Raw genomic sequence first — 22,609 nt, forward strand, 5'->3', positions numbered from 1 at the left:
AATCTATTCAACTTGTTAGAAAACGCATTCATTTGCCCAAGTCAATCATAAGACATGAACAAAATGCATCAGTGATTCGTATTTCCATGAACTTTCTGAACGGGCACAGGAATGCCCCTGTCTGTGTGCATGTGTGCGGTGATGCGCGTATGTCTACACTTTGTGTAGCAGATTAGCGATGATGCTAATCATAACCTTCTTCTGGTAGGAAGGAATGGCTTTCCCCAAAACCTTTCGCAAGTAAATGTTAACTACAAAGTAGCCTATGCCTGCCTGGCAGAATTATACCGTGATCATTTGCATCACTCCAGTGGCCATTTGTTCTTCAGCAACACCGCGGCAACCAAACAAAGGTCTCTTCCTGGTGCACGCTTGCATTTAAGGGTAACTACACCCAAAATCTAAATGTCTTACATTTTTCCCAGACCTCACAAATGGTCACCTGATAGGGTTTAAACATTGTTGTGGACATAGAACATCCAATTGTGCTGTTTTGCTATTAAAAAGGTGTACTTTTAGAGCGAAAACCTGCCAAAACAGGGACAAAACGGTCAACGGGGGAAATCTAAACGGAGAAAAGGGAACTTGGGAATTAACGGAATCAGGCAAAACATTGAAGGGATTTTATAGTGCCCTAATGGACTACAGACATTGACTGTCTCCTAGACTAAAAACAAAGGCTGCATGTACTGCCTATATTTTGAGGGAAGCTACTGTCCATTATTTGATTTGATCAGGGCAGGGCAGCACACACAAACTGCATTTAGTCCAATAACAATCCATGATATTATTAGGGTGATAAATAAAAGGCAGTTGCTCCATGACACAAGAGCACGCTCTACTGGGAAAAAAGCTTACAGCACATGGTATTCCCAGGCGGTCTCCCATCCAAGTACTAACCAGGCCCGACCCTGCTTTTAGCTTCTCGCGAGATCGGGCGTATTCAGGCTGGTATGGCCGTCAGCGAGGGAACAACTCTTGGTACACTATATGAAAGTCAATGTGTCACTCACTCTGAAAGGGACACAGAAACGTATCCACTTTGTCGACACAAACTGAAGAAGCTCAACCTTGCTTACATTTCCAATATATATATATATATATATATATATATATATATATTTGAGTCTTGTTGGGGGGAGAGGGCAGTATCCTATGTTGATTTATGACAAGTTCATTGACTAGGGCCCTATAAAATATGCGTATGGACCGAATCAACGGAATCCAGACATTAACCGAAATTCAACAATATTCAAACATTTATTGAACTTAGTAAGAAATCAACTAAATCTATTCAACTTGTTAGAAAAACGCATTCATTTGCCCAAGTCAATCATAAGACATGAACAAATGCATCAGTGATTCGTATTTCCATGAACTTTCTGGCACGGCACAGGAATGCCCCTGTCTGTGTGCATGTGTGTGGTGTGGCAGTATGTCTACACTTTGTGTAGCCGTTAGCGATGATGCTAATGATAACCTTCTTCTGGTAGGGAAGGAATGGCTTTCCCCAAAACCTTCGAAGTAAATGTTAACTACAAAGTAGCCTATGCCTGCCTGGCAGAATTATACCGTGATCATTTGCATCACTCCAGTGGCCATTTGTTCTACAGCAACACCGCTTAACCAAACAAAGGTCTCTTCCTGGTGCACGCTTGCATTTAAGGGTAACTACACCCAAAATCTAAATGTCTTACATTTTTCCCAGACCTCACAAATCGTCACCTGATAGGGTTTAAACAATTGTGGACATAGAACATCCAATTGTGCTGTTTTTGCTATTAAAAAGGTGTACTTTGAGAGCGAAAACCTGCCAAAACAGGGACAAGCGGTCAACGGGGAAATCTAAACGGAGAAAAAGGAACTTGGGAATTAACGGAATCAGGCAAAACATTGGAAGGGATTTTATAGTGCCCTAATGGACTACAGACATTGACTGTCTCCCTAGACTAAAAACAAAGGCTGCATGTACTGCCTATATTTTGAGGGAAAGCACTGTCCATTATTTGATTTGATCAGGGCAAAGCAGCACACACAAACTGCATTTAGTCCAATAACAATCCATGATATTATTAGGGTGATAAATAAAAGGCAGTTGCTCCATGACACAAGAGCACGCTCTACTGGGACAAAAGCTTACAGCACCTGGTATTCCCAGGCGGTCTCCCATCCAAGTACTGAACCAGGCCCGACCCTGCTTCCAAGATTGGACGAGATCGGGCGTATTTTTTTTTTTTTTTTTTTTTTTAAGAATTAACCCATCTCATAGCTTTTTACAGCTTATTTTTTACATATCATAGCTTCATATTTCACATCACATCTTCACATCTCAAGCTTATTTTTACATATCATAGCTTCATATTTCACATCTCATAGCTTCACAGCTTATTTTTTACATATCATAGCTTCATATTTCACATCACATCTTCACATCCATAGTTCACAGCTTATTTTTTTCCATATCATAGCTTCATATTTCACATCTTCACATCTCCAGCCTATAACGCAGATTATCAGTCCACGTCATAGCTTCTTACATGCTTTTACAGCAACTGGTATTCCAAGGTGGTCCCCGTCCAAGTACTAACCAGCCCTAAACCTGCTTAGCTTCCGAGATCTGGCGAGATCAGGGCGTATTCAGGCTGGTATGGCCGTAAGCAAGGGAACAACTCTTGGTACACTATATAAAGTCAATGTGTCACTCACTCTGAAAGGGACACAGAAACGTATCCACTTTGTGACACAAACTGAGAAGCTCATGCCTCATTTCAATATATATATATATATATATATATATATATATATTTGAGTCTTGTTGGGGGAAGAGGGCATATCCTATGTTGATTTGATGACAAGTTCATTGACTAGGGCCCTATAAAATAGGCGTTAAGGACCGAATCACGGAATCCAGACATTAAACCGAAATTCAACAATATTCAAACATTTATTGAACTTAGTAAGAAATCAACTAAATCTATTCAACTTAGAAAAGCATTCATTTGCCCAAGTCAATCATAAGACATGAACAAAATGCATCAGTGATTCGTATTTTCCATGAACTTTCTGGCACGGCACAGGAATGCCCCTGTCTGTGTGCATGTGTGCGGTGCGCAGAGTGTCTACACTTTGTGTGCCAGTTAGCATGATGCTAATGATAACCTTCTTCTGGTAGGGAAGGAATGGCTTTCCCAAAACCTTCGCAAGTAAATGTTAACTACAAAGTAGCCTATGCCTGCCTGGCAGAATTATACCGTGATCATTTGCATCACTCAGTGGCCATTTGTTCTACAGCAACACCGCTTAACCAAACAAAGGTCTCTTCCCTGGTCTCGCTTGCATTTAAGGGTAGACTACACCCAAAATCTAAATGTCTTACATTTTTCCCCAGACCTCACAAATCGTCACCTGATAGGGTTTAAACATTGTTGTGGACATAGAACATCCAATTGTGCTGTTTTGCTATTAAAAAGGTGTCTTTTGAGAGCGAAAACCTGCCAAAAACAGGGACAAGCGGTCAACGGGGAAATCTAAACGGAGAAAAGGGAACTTGGGAATTAACGGAATCAGGCAAAACATTGAAGGGATATTATAGTGCCCTAATGGACTACAGACATTGACTGTCTCCTAGACTAAAAACAAAGGCTGCATGTACTGCCTATATTTTGAGGGAAACGCACTGTCCATTATTTGATTTGATCAGGGCAAAGCTGCACACACAAACTGCATTTAGTCCAATAACAATCCATGATATTATTAGGGTGATAAATAAAAGGCAGTTGCTCCATGACACAAGAGCACGCTCTACTGGGACAAAAAGCTTACAGCACATGGTATTCCCAGGCTGGTCTCCCATCCAAGTACTAACCAGGCCGACGCTGCTTAGCTTCCAGGATCGGACGAGATCGGGCGTATTCAGGCTGGTATGGCCGTAAGCGAGGGAACAACTCTTGGTACACTATATAAAGTCAATGTGTCACTCACTCTGAAAGGGACACACGTATCCACTTTGTGACACAAACTGAAGAAGCTCAACCCTTGTTCATTTCAATATATATATATATATATATATATATATATATATATTGAGTCTTGTTGGGGGAAGAGGGCATATCCTATGTTGATTTATGACAAGTTCATTGACTAGGGCCCTATAAAATAGGCGTTTTGGACTGAATCACGAATCCAGACATTAATCGAAATTCAACAATATTCAAACATTTATTGAACTTAGTAAGAAATCAACTAAATCTATTCAACTTGTTAGAAAACGCATTCATTTGCCCAAAGTAATCATAAGACATGAACAAAATGCATCAGTGATTCGTATTTCCATGAACTTTCTGAAACGGCACAGGAATGCCCTGTCTGTGTGCATGCGTGGCGGTCGAAGCGTGTGTCTACACTTTATGTAGCCACGTTAGCGATGATGGCTATCATAACCTTCTTCAGGTAGGAAGGATCGGCTTTCCACATAACCTGCAAGTAAATGTTAACTACAAAGTAGCCTGTGCCTGCCTGGCAGAATTATACCGTGATCATTTGCATCACTCCAGTGGCCATATGTTCTACAGCAACTACCGCTTAACCAAACAAAGGTCTCTTCCTGGTGCACGCTTGCATTTAGGGTAACTACACCCCAAAATCTAAATGTCTCCTACATTTTCCCAGAATCTCACGAAATGGTCACCTGATAGAGGTTTAAACATTGTTGTGGACATAGAACATCCAATTGTGCTGTTTTGCTATTAAAAGGTGTACTTTTGAGAGCGAAAACCTGCAAAACAGGGACAAACGGTCAACGGGGAAATCTAAACGGAGAAAAGGGAACTTGGGAATTAACGGAATCAGGCAAAACATGGAAGGGGAATTTTATAGTGCCCTAATGGACTACAGACATTGACTGTCTCCTAGACTAAAACAAAGGCTGCATGTACTGCCTATATTTTGAGGGAAACGACTGTCCATTATTTGATTTGATCAGGGCAGGGCACAACAAACTGCATTTAGTCCAATAACAATCCATGATATTATTAGGGTGATAAATAAAAGGCAGTTGCTCCATGACACAAGAGCACGCTCTACTGGGACAAAAAGCTTACAGCACCTGGTATTCCCAGGCGGTCTCCCATCCAAGTACACCAGGCCCGAACCCTGCTTAGCTTCCGAGATCCCATCGGGCGTATTCAGGCTGGTATGGCCGTAAGCGGGGAACAACTCTTGGTACACTATATAAAGTCAATGTGTCACTCACTCTGAAAGGGACACAGAAACGTATCCACTTTGTGACACAAACTGAAGAAGCTCAACCCTTGCTTCATTTCCAATATATATATATATATATATATATATATATATATATATATATATATATATTTATATATATTATAATATAATTTTTTTTTTTTTTTTTTTTTTATAGAGTCTTGGCGGGGAAGAGGGCATATCCTATGTTGATTTATGACAAGTTCATTGACTAGGGCCCTAAAAATAGAGGCGTTGCGGACCGAATCACGGAATCAGACAAAACTGAAATTCAACAATATTCAAAATTTATGGAACTTAGTAAGAAATCAACTAAATCTATTCAACTTGTTAGAAACATTCATTTGCCCAAGTCAATCATAAGACATGAAACAAAATGCATCAGTGATTCAGTATTTCCATGAACTTTCTGGCACGCACAGGAATGCCCCTGTCTGTGTGCATGTGTGCTGAGTCGTTATGCTGCTACACTTTGTGTAGCCGTTAGCGATGATGCTAATGATAACCTTCTTCTGGTAGAGGAATGAAAGGCTTTCCCCAAACCTTCGCAAGTAAATGTTAACTACAAGTAGCCATGCCTGCCTGGCAGAATTATACCGTGATCATTTGCATCACTCCAGTGGCCATTTGTTCTACAGCAACACCGCTTAACCAAACAAAGGTCTCTTCCTGGTGCACGCTTGCATTTAAGGGTAACTACACCCCAAAATCTAAATGTCTTACATTTTTCCCAGACCTCCAAATCGTCACCTGAGGTAGGGGTTTAAACATTGTTGTGGACATAGAACATCCAATTGTGCTGTTTTGCTATTAAAAGGTGTACCTTTGAGAGCGAAAACCTGCCAAAACAGGGACAAGCGGTCCGGGGAAATCTTAAACGGAGAAAAGGGAACTTGGGAATTAACGGAATCAGGCAAAACATTGAAGGGATTTTATAGTGCCTAATGGACTACAGACAATTGACTGTCTCCTAGACTAAAAACAAACTGCATGTACTGCCTATATTTTGAGGAAACGCACTGTCTCCATTATTTGATTTGATCAGGGCAGGGCAGCACACACAAACTACATTTAGTCCAATAACAATCCATGATATTGGGTGATAAATAAAGGCAGTTGCTCCATGACACAAGAGCACGCTCTACTGGGACAAAAGCTTACAGCAACTGGTATTCCAAGGTGGTCTCCCATCCAAGTACAAACCAGGCCAACCGGCCTGCTTAGCTTCCGTGATCGACGAGATCAGGCGTATTCAGGCTGGTATGGCCGTAGCGTAGGAACAACTCTTGGTACACTATATAAAGTCAATGTGTCACTCACTCTGAAAGGGACACAGAAACGTATCCACTTTGTGACACAAACTGAAGAAGCCAACCCCTGCGCTTACATTTCCAATATATATATATATATATATATATATATATATATATATATATATATATATATATATATGAGTCTTGTTGGGGAGGAGGGCATATCCTATCGTTGATTTATGACAAGTTCATTGACTAAGGCCCTATAAAATTAGGTTGACGGACAATCACGGAATCCAGACAAACCGAAATTCAACAATATTCAAACATTTACTGAACTTAGTAAGAAATCAACTAAATCTATTCAACTTGTTAGAAAACGCATTCATTTGCCCAAGTCAATCATAAGACATGAACAAAATGCATCAGTGATTCGTATTTCCAGAACTTTCTGTACAGGCACAGGAATGCCCCTGTCTGTGTGCATGTGTGCGGTGCCGTATGTCTACACTTTGTGTAGCAGTGCGGATGATGCTAATGATAACCTTCTTCTGGTAGGGAAGGAATGGCTTTCCCAAAACCTTCGCAAAGTAAATGTTAACTACAAAGTAGCCTATGCCTGCCTGGCAGAATTATACCGTGATCATTTGCATCACTCCAGTGGCCATTTGTTCTACAGCAACACCGCTTAACCAAACAAAGGTCTCTTCCTGGTGCACGCGTGCATTTAAGGGTAACTACACCCAAAATCTAAATGTCTTACATTTTTCCCAGACCTCACAAATCGTCACCTGATAGGGTTTAAACATTGTTGTGGACATAGAACATCCAATTGTGCTGTTTTGCTATTAAAAGGTGTACTTTTGAGAGCGAAAACTACAAAACAGGGACAAGCGGTCAACGGGGAAATCTAAACGGAGAAAAGGAACTTGGGGAATTAACGGAATCAGGCCAAAACATTGAAGGGATATTATAGTGCCCCTAATGGACTACAGACATTGACTGTCTCTAGACTAAAAACAAAGGCCGCATGTACTGCCTATATTTTGAGGGAAACGCACTGTCCATTATTTGATTTGATCAGGGCAAAGCTGCACACACAAACTGCATTTAGTCCAATAACAATCCATGATATTATTAGGGTGATAAATAAAAGGCAGTTGCTCCATGACACAAGAGCACGCTCTACTGGGACAAAAAAGCTACAGCACCTGGTTTCCCCAGGCGGTCTCCCATCCAAGTACTAACCAGGCCCGAATCCTGCTTAGCTTCCGAGATCGGACGAGATCGGGCGTATTCAGGCTGGTATGGCCGTAAGCGAGGGAACAACTCTTGGTACACTATATAAAGTCAATGTGTCACTCACTCTGAAAGGGACACAGAAACGTATCCACTTTGTGACACAAACTGAAGAAGCTCAACCCTTGCCATAATATATATATATATATATATATATATATATTTGAGTCTTGTTGGGGGGAAGAGGGCATATCCTATGTTGATTTATGACAAGTTCATTGACTAGGGCCCTATAAAATAGGCGTATGGACCGAATCACGGAATCCAGACATTAAACCGAAAATTCAGCAATATTCAAACATTTATTGAACTTAGTAAGAAATCAACTAAATCTATTCAACTTGTTAGAAAAACGCATTCATTTGCCCAAGTCAATCATAAGACATGAACAAAATGCATCAGTGATTCGTATTTCCATGAACTTTCTGTACGGCACAGGAATGCCCCTGTCTGTGTGCATGTGTGCGGTGCGCGCGTATGTCTACACTTTGTGTAGCCGTTAGCGATGATGCTAATGATAACCTTCTTCTGGTAGGGAAGGAATGGCTTTCCCCAAACCTTCGCTAAGTAAATGTTAACTACAAAGTAGCCTATGCCTGCCTGGCAGAATTATACCGTGATCATTTGCATCACTCCAGTGGCCATTTGTTCTACAGCAACACCGCTTAACCAAACAAAGGTCTCTTCCTGGTGCACGCTTGCATTTAAGGGTAACTACACCCCAAAATCTAAATGTCTTACATTTTTCCCAGACCTCACAAATCGTCACCTGATAGGGTTTAAACATTGTTGTGGACATAGAACATCCAATTGTGCTGTTTTGCTATTAAAAGGTGTACTTTTGAGAGCGAAAACCTGCCAAAACAGGGACAAACGGTCAACGGGAAATCTAAACGGAGAAAAGGGAACTTGGGAATTAACGGAATCAGGCAAAACATTGAAGGGATTTTATAGTGCCCTAATGGACTACAGACATTGACTGTCTCCTAGACTAAAAACAAAGGCTGCATGTACTGCCTATATTTTGAGGGAAACGCACTGTCCATTATTTGATTTGTTCAGGGCAGGGCAGCACACACAAACTGCATTTAGTCCAATAACAATCCATGATATTATTAGGGTGATAAATAAAAGGCAGTTGCTCCATGACACAAGAGCACACTGTACTGGGACAGAAAGCTTACAGCACCTGGTATTCCCAGGCGGTCTCCCATCCAAGTACTGACCAGGCTCCGACCCTGCTTAGCTTCCGAGATCGGACGACAAGATGGGTATTCAGGCTGGTATGGCCGTAAGCGAGGGAACAACTCTTGGTACACTATATAAAGTCAATGTGTCACTCACTCTGAAAGGGACACAGAAACGTATCCACTTTGTCACACAAACTGAAGAAGCTCAACCCTTGCTTACATTTCCAATATAATATATATATATATATATATATATATATATTTGAGTCTTGTTGGGGGGAAGAGGGCATATCCTATGTTGATTTATGACAAGTTCATTGACTAGGGCCTATAAAATAGGCGTTGCGGACCGAATCACGGAATCCAGACATTAAACCGAAATTCAACAATATTCAAACATTTATTGAACTTAGTAAGAAATCAACTAAATCTATTCAACTTGTTAGAAAACGCATTCATTTGCCCAAGTCAATCATAAGACATGAACAAAATGCATCAGTGATTCGTATTTCCATGAACTTTCTGAAACGGCACAGGAATGCCCCTGTCTGTGTGCATGTGTGCGGTTGGCAGCGTGATGTCTACACTTTGTGTAGCCGTTAGCGATGATGCTAATGATAACCTTCTTCTGGTAGGGAAGGAATGGCTTTCCCCAAAACCTTCGCAAGTAAATGTTAACTACAAAGTAGCCTATGACTGCCTGGCAGAATTATACCGTGATCATTTGCATCACTCCAGTGGCCATTTGTTCTACAGCAACACCGCTTTAACCAAACAAAGGTCTCTTCCTGGTGCACGCTTGCATTTAAGGGCAACTACACCCCAAAATCTAAATGTCTTACATTTTTCCCAGACCTCACAAATGGTCACCTGATAGGGTTTAAACATTGTTGTGGACATAGAACATCCAATTGTGCTGTTTTGCTATTAAAAGGTGTACTTTTGAGAGCGAAAACCTGCCAAAACAGGGACAAACGGTCAACGGGGAAATCTAAACGGAGAAAAGGGAACTTGGGAATTAACGGAATCAGGCAAAACATGGAAGGGATTTTATAGTGCCTAATGGACTACAGACATTGACTGTCTCCTAGACTAAAAACAAAGGCTGCATGTACTGCCTATATTTTGAGGGAAACGCACTGTCCATTATTTGATTTGATCAGGGCAGGGCAGCACACACAAACTGCATTTAGTCCAATAACAATCCATGATATTATTAGGGTGATAAATAAAAGGCAGTTGCTCCATGACACAAGAGCACGCTCTACTGGGACAAAAAAGCTTACAGCACATGGTATTCCCCAGGCGGTCTCCCATCCAAGTACTAACCAGGCCCGACCCTGCTTAGCTTCCGAGATCGGGCGTATTCAGGCTGGTATGGCCGTAAGCGAGGAACAACTCTTGGTACACTATATAAAGTCAATGTGTCACTCACTCTGAAAGGGACACAGAAACGTATCCACTTTGTGACACAAACTGAAGAAGCTCAACCCTTACATTTCCAATATATATATATATATATATATATATATATATATATATATATATATATGAGTCTTGTTGGGGGGGGGGGGGAAGAGGGCATATCCTATGTTGATTTATGACAAGTTCATTGACTAGGGCCCTATAAAATAGGCGTTGCGGACCGAATCACGGAATCCAGACAAACCGAAATTCAACAATATTCAAAAATTTATTGAACTTAGTAAGAAATCAACTAAATCTATTCAACTTGTTAGAAAACGCATTCATTTGCCCAAGTCAATCATAAGACATGAACAAAATGCATCAGTGATTCGTATTTCCATGAACTTTCTGGCACGGCACAGGAATGCCCCTGTCTGTGTGCATGTGTGCGGTGCGCGCGTATGTCTACACTTTGTGTAGCCGTTAGCGATGATGCTAATGATAACCTTCTTCTGGTAGGGAAGGAATGGCTTTCCCCCAAAACCTTCGCAAGTAAATGTTAACTACAAAGTAGCCTATGCCTGCCTGGCAGAATTATACCGTGATCATTTGCATCACTCCAGTGGCCATTTGTTCTACAGCAACACCGCTTAACCAAACAAAGGTCTCTTCCTGGTGCACGCTTGCATTTAAGGGTAACTACACCCCAAAATCTAAATGTCTTACATTTTTCCCAGACCTCACAAATGGTCACCTGATAGGTTTAAACATTGTTGTGGACATAGAACATCCAATTGTGCTGTTTTGCTATTAAAAGGTGACTTTTGAGAGCGAAAACCTGCCAAAACAGGGACAAACGGTCAACGGGGAAATCTAAACGGAGAAAAGGGAACTTGGGAATTAACGGAATCAGGCAAAACATTGAAGGGATTTTATAGTGCCCTAATGGACTACAGACATTGACTGTCTCTAGACTAAAAACAAAGGCTGCATGTACTGCCTATATTTTGAGGGAAACGCACTGTCCATTATTTGATTTGTTCAGGGCAGGGCAGCACACACAAACTGCATTTAGTCCAATAACAATCCATGATATTATTAGGGTGATAAATAAAAGGCAGTTGCTCCATGACACAAGAGCACACTCTACTGGGACAAAAAGCTTACAGCACCTGGTATTCCCAGGCGGTCTCCCATCCAAGTACTGACCAGGCCCGACCCTGCTTAGCTTCCGAGATCGGACGAGATCAGGCGTATTCAGGCTGGTATGGCCGTAGCAAGGGAACAACTCTTGGTACACTATATAAAGTCAATGTGTCACTCACTCTGAAAGGGACACAGAAACGTATCCACTTTGTGACACAAACTGAAGAAGCTCAACCCTTGTGCTTACAATTAATATATATATATATATATATATATATATATATATATTTGAGTCTTGTTGGGGGAAGAGGGCATATCCTATGTTGATTTATGACAAGTTCATTGACTAGGGCCCTATAAAATAGGCGTTGCGACCGAATCACGGAATCCAGACATTAAACCGAAATTCAACAATATTCAAACATTTATTGAACTTAGTAAGAAATCAACTAAATCTATTCAACTTGTTAAAACGCATTCATTTGCCCAAGTCAATCATAAGACATGAACAAAATGCATCAGTGATTCGTATTTCCATGAACTTTCTGAACGGCACAGGAATGCCCTGTCTGTGTGCATGTGTGCGGTGCGTATGTCTACACTTTGTGTAGCCGTAGCGATGATGCTAATGATAACCTTCTTCTGGTAGGGAAGGAATGGCTTTCCCCAAAACCTTCGCAAGTAAATGTTAACTACAAAGTAGCCTATGCCTGCCTGGCAGAATTATACCCGTGATCATTTGATACTCCAGTGGCCATTTGTTCTACAGCAACACCGCTCTTAACCAAACAAAGGTCTCTTCCTGGTGCACGCTTGCATTTAAGGGTAACTACACCCCAAAATCTAAATGTCTTACATTTTTCCCAGACCTCACAAATGGTCACCTGATAGGGTTTTAAACATTGTTGTGGACATAGAACATCCAATTGTGCTGTTTTGCTATTAAAAAGGTGTACTTTTGAGAGCGAAAACCTGCCAAAACAGGGACAAACGGTCAACGGGGAAATCTAAACGGAGAAAAGGGAACTTGGGAATTAACGGAATCAGGCAAAACATTGAAGGGATTTTATAGTGCCCTAATGGACTACAGACATTGACTGTCTCCTAGACTAAAAACAAAGGCTGCATGTACTGCCTATATTTTTGAGGGAAACGCACTGTCCATTATTTGATTTGATCAGGGCAGGGCAGCACACACAAACTGCATTTAGTCCAATAACAATCCATGATATTATTAGGGTGATAAATAAAAGGCAGTTGCTCCATGACACAAGAGCACGCTCTACTGGGACAAAAAGCTTACAGCACATGGTATTCCCAGGCGGTCTCCCATCCAAGTACTAACCAGGCCCGACCCTGCTTAGCTTCCGAGATCGGAGATCGGGCGTATTCAGGCTGGTATGGCCGTGCGCGAGGGAACAACTCTTGGTACACTATATAAAGTCAATGTGTCACTCACTCTGAAAGGGACAGCAGAAACGTATCCACTTTGTGACACAAACTGAAGAAGCTCAACCCTTGCTTACATTTCCAATATATATATATATATATATATATATATATATGTTTGAGTCTTGTTGGGGGGGAAGAGGGCATATCCTATGTTGATTTATGACAAGTTCATTGACTAGGGCCCTATAAAATAGGCGTTGGACCGAATCACGGAATCCAGACATTAACGAAATTCAACAATATTCAAAAATTTATTGAACTTAGTAAGAAATCAACTAAATCTATTCAACTTGTTAGAAAACGCATTCATTTGCCCAAGTCAATCATAAGACATGAACAAAAAATGCATCAGTGATTCGTATTTCCATGAACTTTCTGGCACGGTAAGGAATGCCCCTGTCTGTGTGCATGTGTGCGGTGCGCAGCGTATGTCTACACTTTGTGTAGCCGGAAGGCTGATGATGCTAATGATAACCTTCTTCTGGTAAGGAAGGGAATGGCTTTCCCCAAAACCTTCAAGTAAATGTGTAACTACAAAGTAGCCTATGCCTGCCTCAGAATTATACCGTGATCATTTGCATCACTCCAGTGGCCATTTGTTCTGCCAGCAACACCGCTTAACCAAACAAAGGTCTCTTCCTGGTGCACGGCATTTAAGGGTAACTACACCCCAAAATCTAAATGTCTTGCATTTTTCCCAGACCTCACAAATCGTCACCTGATAGGGTTTAAAAACATTGTTGTGGACATAGAACATCAATTGTGCTGTTTTGCTATTAAAAGGGTGTACTTTTGAGGCGAAAACCTGCCAGAAACAGGGACAAACGGTCAACGGGAAATCTAAACGGGAAAAGGGAACTTGGGAATTAACGGAATCAGGCAAAACATTGAAGGGATATTATAGTGCCTAATGGACTACAGACATTGACTGTCTCCCTAGACTAAAAACAAAGGCTGCGTGACTGCCTATATTTTGAGGGGACGCACTGTCCATTATTTGATTTCGATCAGGGCATGGGCTGCACACACAAACCGCATTTAGTCCAATAACAATCCAATATTAGGGTGATAAATAAAAGGCAGTTGCTCCATGACACAAGAGCACGCTCTACTGGGACAAAGCTTACAGCACATGGTATTCCCAGGCGGTCTCCCATCCAAGTACTAACCAGGCCCCCGACCCTGCTTAGCTTCACGGACGAGATCGGGCGTATTCAGGCTGGTATGGCCGTAAGCGGAGGAACAACTCTTGGTACACTATATATAAAGTCAATGTGTCACTCACTCTGAAAGGGACACAGAAACGTATCACTTTGTGACACAAACTGAAGCTAAACACTTGCTTACATTTTCCAATATATATATATATATATATATATTATTTTTTAATATGAGTCTTGTTGGGGGGGAAGAGTATCCTATGTTGATTTATGACAAGTTCATTGACTAGGCCCTATAAAATAGGCGTTGCGGACCGAATCACGGAATCCAGACATTAAACCGAAATTCAACAATATTCAAACATTTATTGAACTTAGTAAGAAATCAACTAAATCTATTCAACTTGTTAGAAAAACGCATTCATTTGCCCAAGTCAATCATAAGACATGAACAAAATGCATCAGTGATTCGTATTTCCATGAACTTTCTGGCACGGCACAGGAATGCCCCTGTCTGTGTGCATGTGTGCGGGCGTATGCTCTACACTTGTGTGCTAGCCGTAGCGATGATGCTAATGATAACCTTCTTCTGGTAGGGAAGGAATGGCTTTCCCCTAAAACCTTCGGCAAGTAAAATGTTAACTACAAAGTAGCCTATGCCTGCCTGGCAGAGGTATACCGTGATCATTTGCATCACTCAGTGGCCATTTGTTCTACAGCAACACCGCTTAACCAAACAAAGGTCTCTTCCTGGTGCACGCTTGCATTTAAGGGTAACTACACCCCAAAATCTAAATGTCTTACATTTTTCCCAGACCTCACAAATCGTCACCTGATAGGGTTTAAACATTGTTGTGGACATAGAACATCCAATTGTGCTGTTTTGCTATTAAAAGGTGTACTTTTGAGAGCGAAAACCTGCCAAAACAGGGACATGCGGTCAACGGGGAAATCTAAACGGAGAAAAGGGAACTTGGGAATTAGCGGAATCAGGCAAAACATTGAAGGGATTTTATAGTGTCCTAATGGACTACTGACATTGACTGTCTCCTAGACTAAAAACAAAGGCTGCATGTACTGCCTATATTTTGAGGGGAAAGCACTGTCCATTATTTGATTTGATCAGGCAAAGCTGCACACACAAACTGCGGCTAGTCCCACAATAACAATCCATGATATTATTAGGGTGATAAATAAAAGGCAGTTGCTCCATGACACAAGGAGCACGCTCTACTGGGACAAAAAAGCTTACAGCATGGTATTCCCAGGCGGTCTCCCATCCAGAGTACTAACCAGGCCCGACCCTGCTTAGCTTCCAACGGACGAGATCGGGCGTATTCAGGCTGGTATGGCCTGTCAAGCGAGGGAACAACTCTTGGTACACTATATAAAGTCAATGTGTCACTCACTCTGAAAGGGACACAGAAACGTATCACTTTGTGACACAAACTGAAGAAGCTCAGCCCAACTCTATACATTTACAATATATATATATAGTATATATATATATATATATATATATATATATATATATATATATATATATGAAGTCTTGTTGGGGGGGAAGAGGGCATATCCTATGTTGATTTATGACAAGTTCATTGACTAAGGCCCTATAAAATAGGCGTTCGGACCGAATCACGGAATCCAGACATTAAACCGAAATTCAACAATATTCAAACATTTATTGAACTTAGTAAGAAATCAACTAAATCTATTCAACTTGTTAGAAAACGCATTCATTTGCCCAAGTCAATCATAAGACATGAACAAAATGCATCAGTGATTTCGTATTTCCATGAACTTTCTGGCACGGCACAGGAATGCCCCTGTCTGTGTGCATGTGTGCGGTGCGCGCGTATGTCTACACTTTGTGTAGCCGTTAGCGATGATGCTAATGATTAACCTTCTTCTGGTAGGGAAGGAATGGCTTTCCCCAAAACCTTCGCAAGTAAATGTTAACGGTACAAGTAGCCTATGACTGCCTGGCAGAATTATACCGTGATCATTTGCATCACTCCAGTGGCCATTTGTTCTACAGCAACACCGCTTAACCAAACAAAGGTCTCTTCCTGGTGCACGCTTGCATTTAAGGAGTAACTACACCCCCAAAATCTAAATGTCTTACATTTTTCCCAGACCTCACAAATGGTCACCTGATAGGTTTAAACATTGTTGTGGACATAGAACATCCAATTGTGCTGTTTTTGCTATTAAAAGGTGTACTTTTGAGAGCGAAAACCTGCCAAAACAGGGACAAACGGTCAACGGGAAATCTAAAGGAGAAAAGGGAACTTGGGAATTAACGGAATCAGGCAAAACATTGAAGGGATTTTATAGTTCCCTAATGGACTACAGACATTGACTGTCTCCTGAACTAAAAACAAAGGCTGCATGTACTGCCTATATTTTGCGGGAAACGCACTGTCCATTATTTGATTTGTTCAGGGCAGGGCAGCACACACAAACTGCATTTAGTCCAATAACAATCCATGATATTATTAGGGTTTGATAAATAAAAGGCAGTTGCTCCATGACACAAGAGCACACTGTACTGGGACAGAAGAGCGCACCCCTGGTATTCCCAGGCGGTCTCCCATCCAAGTGCTCACCAGCCGACCTGCTTAGCTTCCGAGATCGGACGAGATCGGCGTATTCAGGCTGGTTTGGCCGTTAGCGAGACAACTCTTGGTACACTATATAAAGTCAATGTGTCACTCACTCTGAAAGGACACAGAAACGTATCCACTTTGTGACACAAACTGAAGAAGCTCAACCTTGCTTACATTTCCAATATATATATATATATATATATATATATTTGAGTCTTGTTGGGGGAGGAGGGCATATCCTATGTTGATTTATGACAAGTTCATTGACTAGGCCCTACAAAATAGGCGTGCTGGACGAATCACGGAATCCAGACATTAAACCGAAATTCAACAATATTCAAACATTTATTGAACTTAGTAAGAAATCAACTAAATCTATTCAACTTGTTAGAAAACCACTGGCTCTAACCTCTCTCTCTTCATTACTATTATGAAAACCCCTACACATTTGAATGCGTGTTGACTCACATCCACACCAAGGTCCAGGAGGTACTTGACCACACTGATCATTCCACTGAGGGAGGCTGCAGAGTGGAGAGGGGTGTAGGCCTTCTTGTTTTACAGGACACCTCTGATCCATGAGAGGCCAGCAGTTTCACCACCTCAATGTGCCCTGATGAGAGAGAGAGGGAGGGATAAAAAGATAGAGAGAGAGAGAGAGAGAGAGAGAGAGAGAGAAAGAGAGAGAGAGAGAGAGAGAGAGAGAGAGAGAGAAGAGAGAGAGTAGGAGGAGAGGGGGTTAAGAGAGAAACAGAGATACAAACACAGAGAGATAGGCAGAGAGAGGGAGAGATAGATTAGTTTACAGTGGTACACAGCACCTAAGCAACACCTACATCATGTTAGTACAACTGAAAAACATCTAATCAACCTACTTAGTACATGATTCTGACATAATAACACACTAGACGTGGCTCATACAGCTGAGCTGTGAGACTAACACACAGTCCATTCATTCATTCATTCATTGGTATAAAGGACATTAGTCAGAATGTAAATGATGTGGTAAACTCATCACCCATGTAAGCAGCCCAGTGGATTGCTCGCGATCCTTCTTGTCAAAGGCATTAATGTTGGCTCCTCTGGAGAGAAGCAGCCTCACCATCTAACAGGAGAGGAGAGAGAGAGAAACAAAACACAGGTTGAGGAAAACTAAACAGCAAAATCCGCTAAATCTGGCTTCAAAAGCCTTCCTTTAAAATTATATATTTTGTATTCACAATGAATGAAAGATAACATGTAAAGACATGGTACATTTCTCCCCTTTAGTCCCCTTGACCTCCCCTCCTCCCCCAGAATGCCTCCAAACACATTTAAAAAGAAAGGGAAAGTAATTGAGTTACATGTCAGAAAACAAAACAAAAGTATACAACGTTACTTCAAGCAAAAATGTAATAGCCTAACAATTTCAGGTGATTAAGTGATTTTATAGGCCTATATAGCAGTAATCTCAAGGTGGGGCCAAGAGTACTAATCTGGAGGAAGTGTTTGGAGCTGTTCAAAATAGGATATCATCGGGTCCCAGGAGGAATAAAATGAGTTGGTTGACCCCTCGAATGGTAACCTCATTTTTCTCATTTTCTCGGCCCAGGAACAGCTTCAGATCTTTGAGCCAAAGAGAGGCTAAGGGAGGATTGATAGATTTCCAATCCAATAAAATCCTTCTGCGGGCTAACATGGAGGCAAAGGCAATGGCATCTAGCTGTCTATTGGTCAGAGAAGGATTGTTGTTTGGTACTCCAAAAATAGCCATTTCTGCACTTAGGCTGCAACTTTATATCAAATGCTTCAGAAAGGGTTTTAAATAGTGGACAAATAATCTGCCAGCGGGGACAGGACCAGAACATGTGGGTCGAGTCACGCAAGGAGCTTTTACACCTGTCACATGTACCATCAATATTTGGGTAGAATTTGGACAATCTGGCCTTACTGAAATGGATACGGTAAAGTACCTTAAACTGTATAAGGCTGAGCCGGGCACAAGAGGAGCTTCCATTTACCCTCAGTAAGGCATTTCACACTCAGATCGGATTTTATTCAAAGCCTCCTCTGAACAAACTCAAGCATACAACTAGGGCTGTGATGGTCATGGAACTTCGGGTGTCGGTGATTGGCGTGTCTTATGCTACGTGGTCATCGACAAAACTGACAGCTGACAGGGGGCGGGACGGACATTAGCAAAGGAAAACATTAGCGCGTTTAGGCCAGTCTTGCTCTCAAGTTTGGGGAAGCTAATTTTCTCCATGAAAAATATCAAGCATTCCATGCATCATCACATTTGCAAACTTATAAAAAAAAAAATTGTTCACCTTTATTTAACCAGGTAAGCCAGTTGAGAACAAGTTCTCATTTACAACTGCGACCTGGCCAAGATAAAGCAAAGCAGTGCGATAAAAACAACACAGAGTTACATTTGGGGTAAAAAAACATAAAGTCAAAAATACAACAGAAAATATATATACAGTGTGTGCAAATGTAGCAAGTTATGGAGGTAAGGCAATAAATAGGCTATAGTGCAGAATAATTACAATAGTATTAACACTGGAATGCTAGATGTGCAAGAGATTATGTGCAAATAGAGATACTGGGGTGCAAAAGAGCAAAATAAATAACAATATAGGGATGAGGTAGTTGGGTGGGCTAATTTCAGATGGGCTGTGTACAGGTGCAGTGATCGTAAGGTGCTCTGACAACTGATGCTTAACGTTATTGAGGGAGATAAGAGTCTCCAGCTTCAGAGATTTTTGCAATTCGTTCCAGTCATTGGCAGCAGAGAACTGGAAGGAATGGCGGCCAAAGGAGGTGTTGGCTTTGGGAATGACCAGTGAGATATACCTGCTGGAGCGCAGACTACGGGTGGGTGCTGCTATGGTGACCAATGAGCTAAGATAAGGCGGGGATTTGCCTAGCAGTGATTTATAGATGGCCTGGAGCCAGTGGGTTTGGCAACGAACATGTAGTGAGGACCAGCCAACAAGAGCGTACAGGTCACAGTGGTGGGTAGTGTGTGGGGCTTTGGAGACAAAACGGATGGCACTGTGATAGACTACATCCAGTTTGCTGAGTAGAGTGTTGGAGGCTATTTTGTAAATGACATCGCCGAAGTCAAGGATCGGTAGGATAGTCAGTTTACGAGGGCATGTTTGGCAGCATGAGTGAAGGAGGCTTTGTTTGCGAAATAGGAAGCCGATTCTAGATTTAACTTTGGATTGGAGATTCTTTATGTGAGTCTGGAAGGAGAGTTTACAGTCTAACCAGACACCTAGGTATTTGTAGTTGTCCACATACTCTAGGTCAGACCCGTCGAGAGTGGTGATTCTAGTCGGGTGGGCGGGTGCCAGCAGCGTTCGATTGAAAAGCATACATTTAGTTTTACTAGTGTTTAAGAGCAGTTGGAGGCTACTGAAGGAGTGTTGTATGGCATTGAAGCTCGTTTGGAGGTTTGTTAACACAGTGTCCAATGAAGGGCCAGATGTATACAAAATGGTGTCGTCTGCGTAGAGGTGGATCTGAGAGTCACCAGCAGCAAGAGCGACATCATTGATATACACGGAGAAAAGTGTCGGCCCAAGAATTGAACCCTGTGGCACCCCCATAGAGACTGCCATAGGTCCAGACAACAGGCCCTCCGATTTGACACACTGAACTCTATCTGAGAAGTAGTTGGTGAACCAAGGCGAGGCAGTCATTTGAGAAACCAAGGCTATTTAGTCTGCCAATAAGAATGCGGTGGTTGACAGAGTCGAAAGCCTTGGCCAGGTCGATGAAGACGGCTGCACAGTACTGTCTATTATCAATTGCGGTTATAATATCGTTTAGGACCTTGAGCGTGGCTGAAGTGCACCCATGACCAGCTCGGAACTTATGTAAAATAGCTGACTATTCCTAATGTGATTAGTAAATTGGATAGTCATAATTTAGGCTAATAATATAACTCAATCACAGGCTGTTCAATGCAGCGGGTGGTGGAGTAAGGTTTCTTTTCACTGGAAAAATGTGGCCTTTTATTATTTTAAAATCACGCAATTCTACTACACTTTATATGACTAGAGAGATTAGCAGAATCTTTTTCAACACGACTTTCAAGTGGCACTGACCCAGTGATAAAGACAGTGAATATGCACACTCACCGGGGATATAGCCGATGCCAATAATACTGTTCCCTCAATTAAGTTGAGGATTTTGATCATTAAAAAGACATTAGTATTTTCATCTTCTTCTCTTTGAAGCAATAAGCCAATTGCTTTCCAAACTGTTTTCCCTCCATTGTATTTTGAAAAATTGCGATATGCCTGGTTGAGCCTCTCTTTCACTGACATTCACAACTCAACAGTCATCTATTTGGAAGCCTATTCGCCGCACTCCGCTGCCTTCCGACAGGCTACAGCGATTTAAAACAATCCAGAAGAAGCTAATGATCATGCTTTCTGGTATAGTATACACACGTAACATGTAGGATTCCCAGAATATGTTCTATATTCTCATTATTAACTCATTATAATCAGTGGTTTAATTAGAGTATGATTGGCTAAATAAAACAATGGGCCTATGGTAATGCAACATTAAGTGATTCAAGGAAACTAGCCTATTTTGTTTGTTTATTTGCTCGGGCATCTGAATTACAATTATTCATGAACAATAATTTTGCATAGCTTATTCTTTTAACATTGAATAGCCTATAAATGGTTATTACAGCTTAGTTATTAAAACTTCATTTCTCACAAGAATGAGGTTGTGAATTGGGAGGTTCAGCTCGGTCTGGGCCTTACTAGGTCCCTCTTTTAAATCGCCAGCTCTGCTAAAAGTGCCCACCAGAGTTCTACATAGGCCTAGAACACGGCCTGTGCTCTGGCTTCACATTGATGGTGACAGCGAGATGGAGATTGTGGCCAAAGCAATTTAGCCAAGGCCAGTTCAGTTGCCTCACTTCAGCCACAATGTTGGCCCTGTTGTCTGTGGCGATACAGGACATTAGATTTTCGTCAAGGGCCCAGTCAAGGAATTCCGGAATGTGGTTGTTTCCAAACAGTTGGATTTCAGTGTCCAGTCTTTCGTCAGATAGTGCACTGTTAGGTTCATGTAAGGAGTCATATTTACACTTGACCACATGTCCATATTCAGTGCAAAAAATAAACAAATCTACGTCCTTTAGCTCTGCCTGAACCTCCCCCCTTCACCTTGTTGAACAAGGTAGGGACCGCTGTTTGAGACAAATACTTTCTCCCCGGTAACTCGTATAGTCTGTCAAATTTCCAGAGCATTTATTTGAAGGCGGGTTTCTCCACCGTTAAGTAAAGGCACCATTCCTATGACTAAATAACTGAGTTCCAGTGTCTGGCAGTGCTCGCCACTTATCGGTGTCCCGTTTGTGGTGCTGGAATTCTTAGTAGGTAGCCTATGGGTTTTGCGCATATTCTGCAAACAGGCTGGCCAAGTCATCTGGTTCTCCATCGTCGTTAGGTGTGAAACTGAAATGTGCCCAAACAGGTTGTTATGGGTGTTTTTTGCAATGAGAGCCATCTTTTTCACCTCACTCCTCTGATCTACTGTAACAATGAAAAAGGTCAGAGGTGAAGGTCAGAGGTCAGAGGCTACCCACCCACCCCCAGCCTGTAGGCTATAGATCTAGAGGTACTATAGTTACCCCCGGTCCCCACTTTTCACCTCACCCCCCCTCTTCAATTAACCTGAATTGACCTTCAAAGATTCTCTCCTATTCGCGCATAGAGCAGATTTGGTGATTGCGGTGCATCAAAAGATAGTCCATCTATTAAACTGTCTATATCTCCTCCAACTAAGTCAGCAAAACAATACCATATAATCAATAG

At 41.7% G+C, this 22,609-nt stretch overlaps 1 non-coding gene and 8 pseudogenes across 1 annotated transcript; all 9 read right to left on the reverse strand.

Annotated features, from left to right (window-relative positions):
* Positions 1 to 2,540: 2,540 nt before the first annotated feature.
* Positions 2,541 to 2,659, reverse strand: LOC123489101 (annotated as a pseudogene).
* A 1,156-nt stretch (positions 2,660 to 3,815) lies between these two features.
* On the reverse strand, positions 3,816 to 3,934 carry LOC123489098 (annotated as a pseudogene).
* Positions 3,935 to 5,092: 1,158 nt separating this feature from the next.
* Positions 5,093 to 5,205, reverse strand: LOC123489097 (annotated as a pseudogene).
* A 2,509-nt stretch (positions 5,206 to 7,714) lies between these two features.
* Positions 7,715 to 7,834, reverse strand: LOC123489095 (annotated as a pseudogene).
* A 1,157-nt stretch (positions 7,835 to 8,991) lies between these two features.
* On the reverse strand, positions 8,992 to 9,111 carry LOC123489099 (annotated as a pseudogene).
* A 1,172-nt stretch (positions 9,112 to 10,283) lies between these two features.
* LOC121563214 lies at positions 10,284 to 10,393 on the reverse strand (annotated as a pseudogene).
* Positions 10,394 to 11,571: 1,178 nt separating this feature from the next.
* Positions 11,572 to 11,689, reverse strand: LOC123489105. Its single transcript, XR_006660433.1, has one exon. It is a non-coding gene; the product is annotated as a 5S ribosomal RNA (ribosomal RNA).
* A 1,164-nt stretch (positions 11,690 to 12,853) lies between these two features.
* On the reverse strand, positions 12,854 to 12,969 carry LOC121565039 (annotated as a pseudogene).
* A 1,160-nt stretch (positions 12,970 to 14,129) lies between these two features.
* Positions 14,130 to 14,245, reverse strand: LOC121565036 (annotated as a pseudogene).
* Between the last annotated feature and the right edge of the window lie 8,364 nt (positions 14,246 to 22,609).

The sequence above is a fragment of the Coregonus clupeaformis genome, unplaced genomic scaffold, assembly GCF_020615455.1.
Source record: "Coregonus clupeaformis isolate EN_2021a unplaced genomic scaffold, ASM2061545v1 scaf2744, whole genome shotgun sequence".
NCBI lineage: Eukaryota > Metazoa > Chordata > Actinopteri > Salmoniformes > Salmonidae > Coregonus > Coregonus clupeaformis.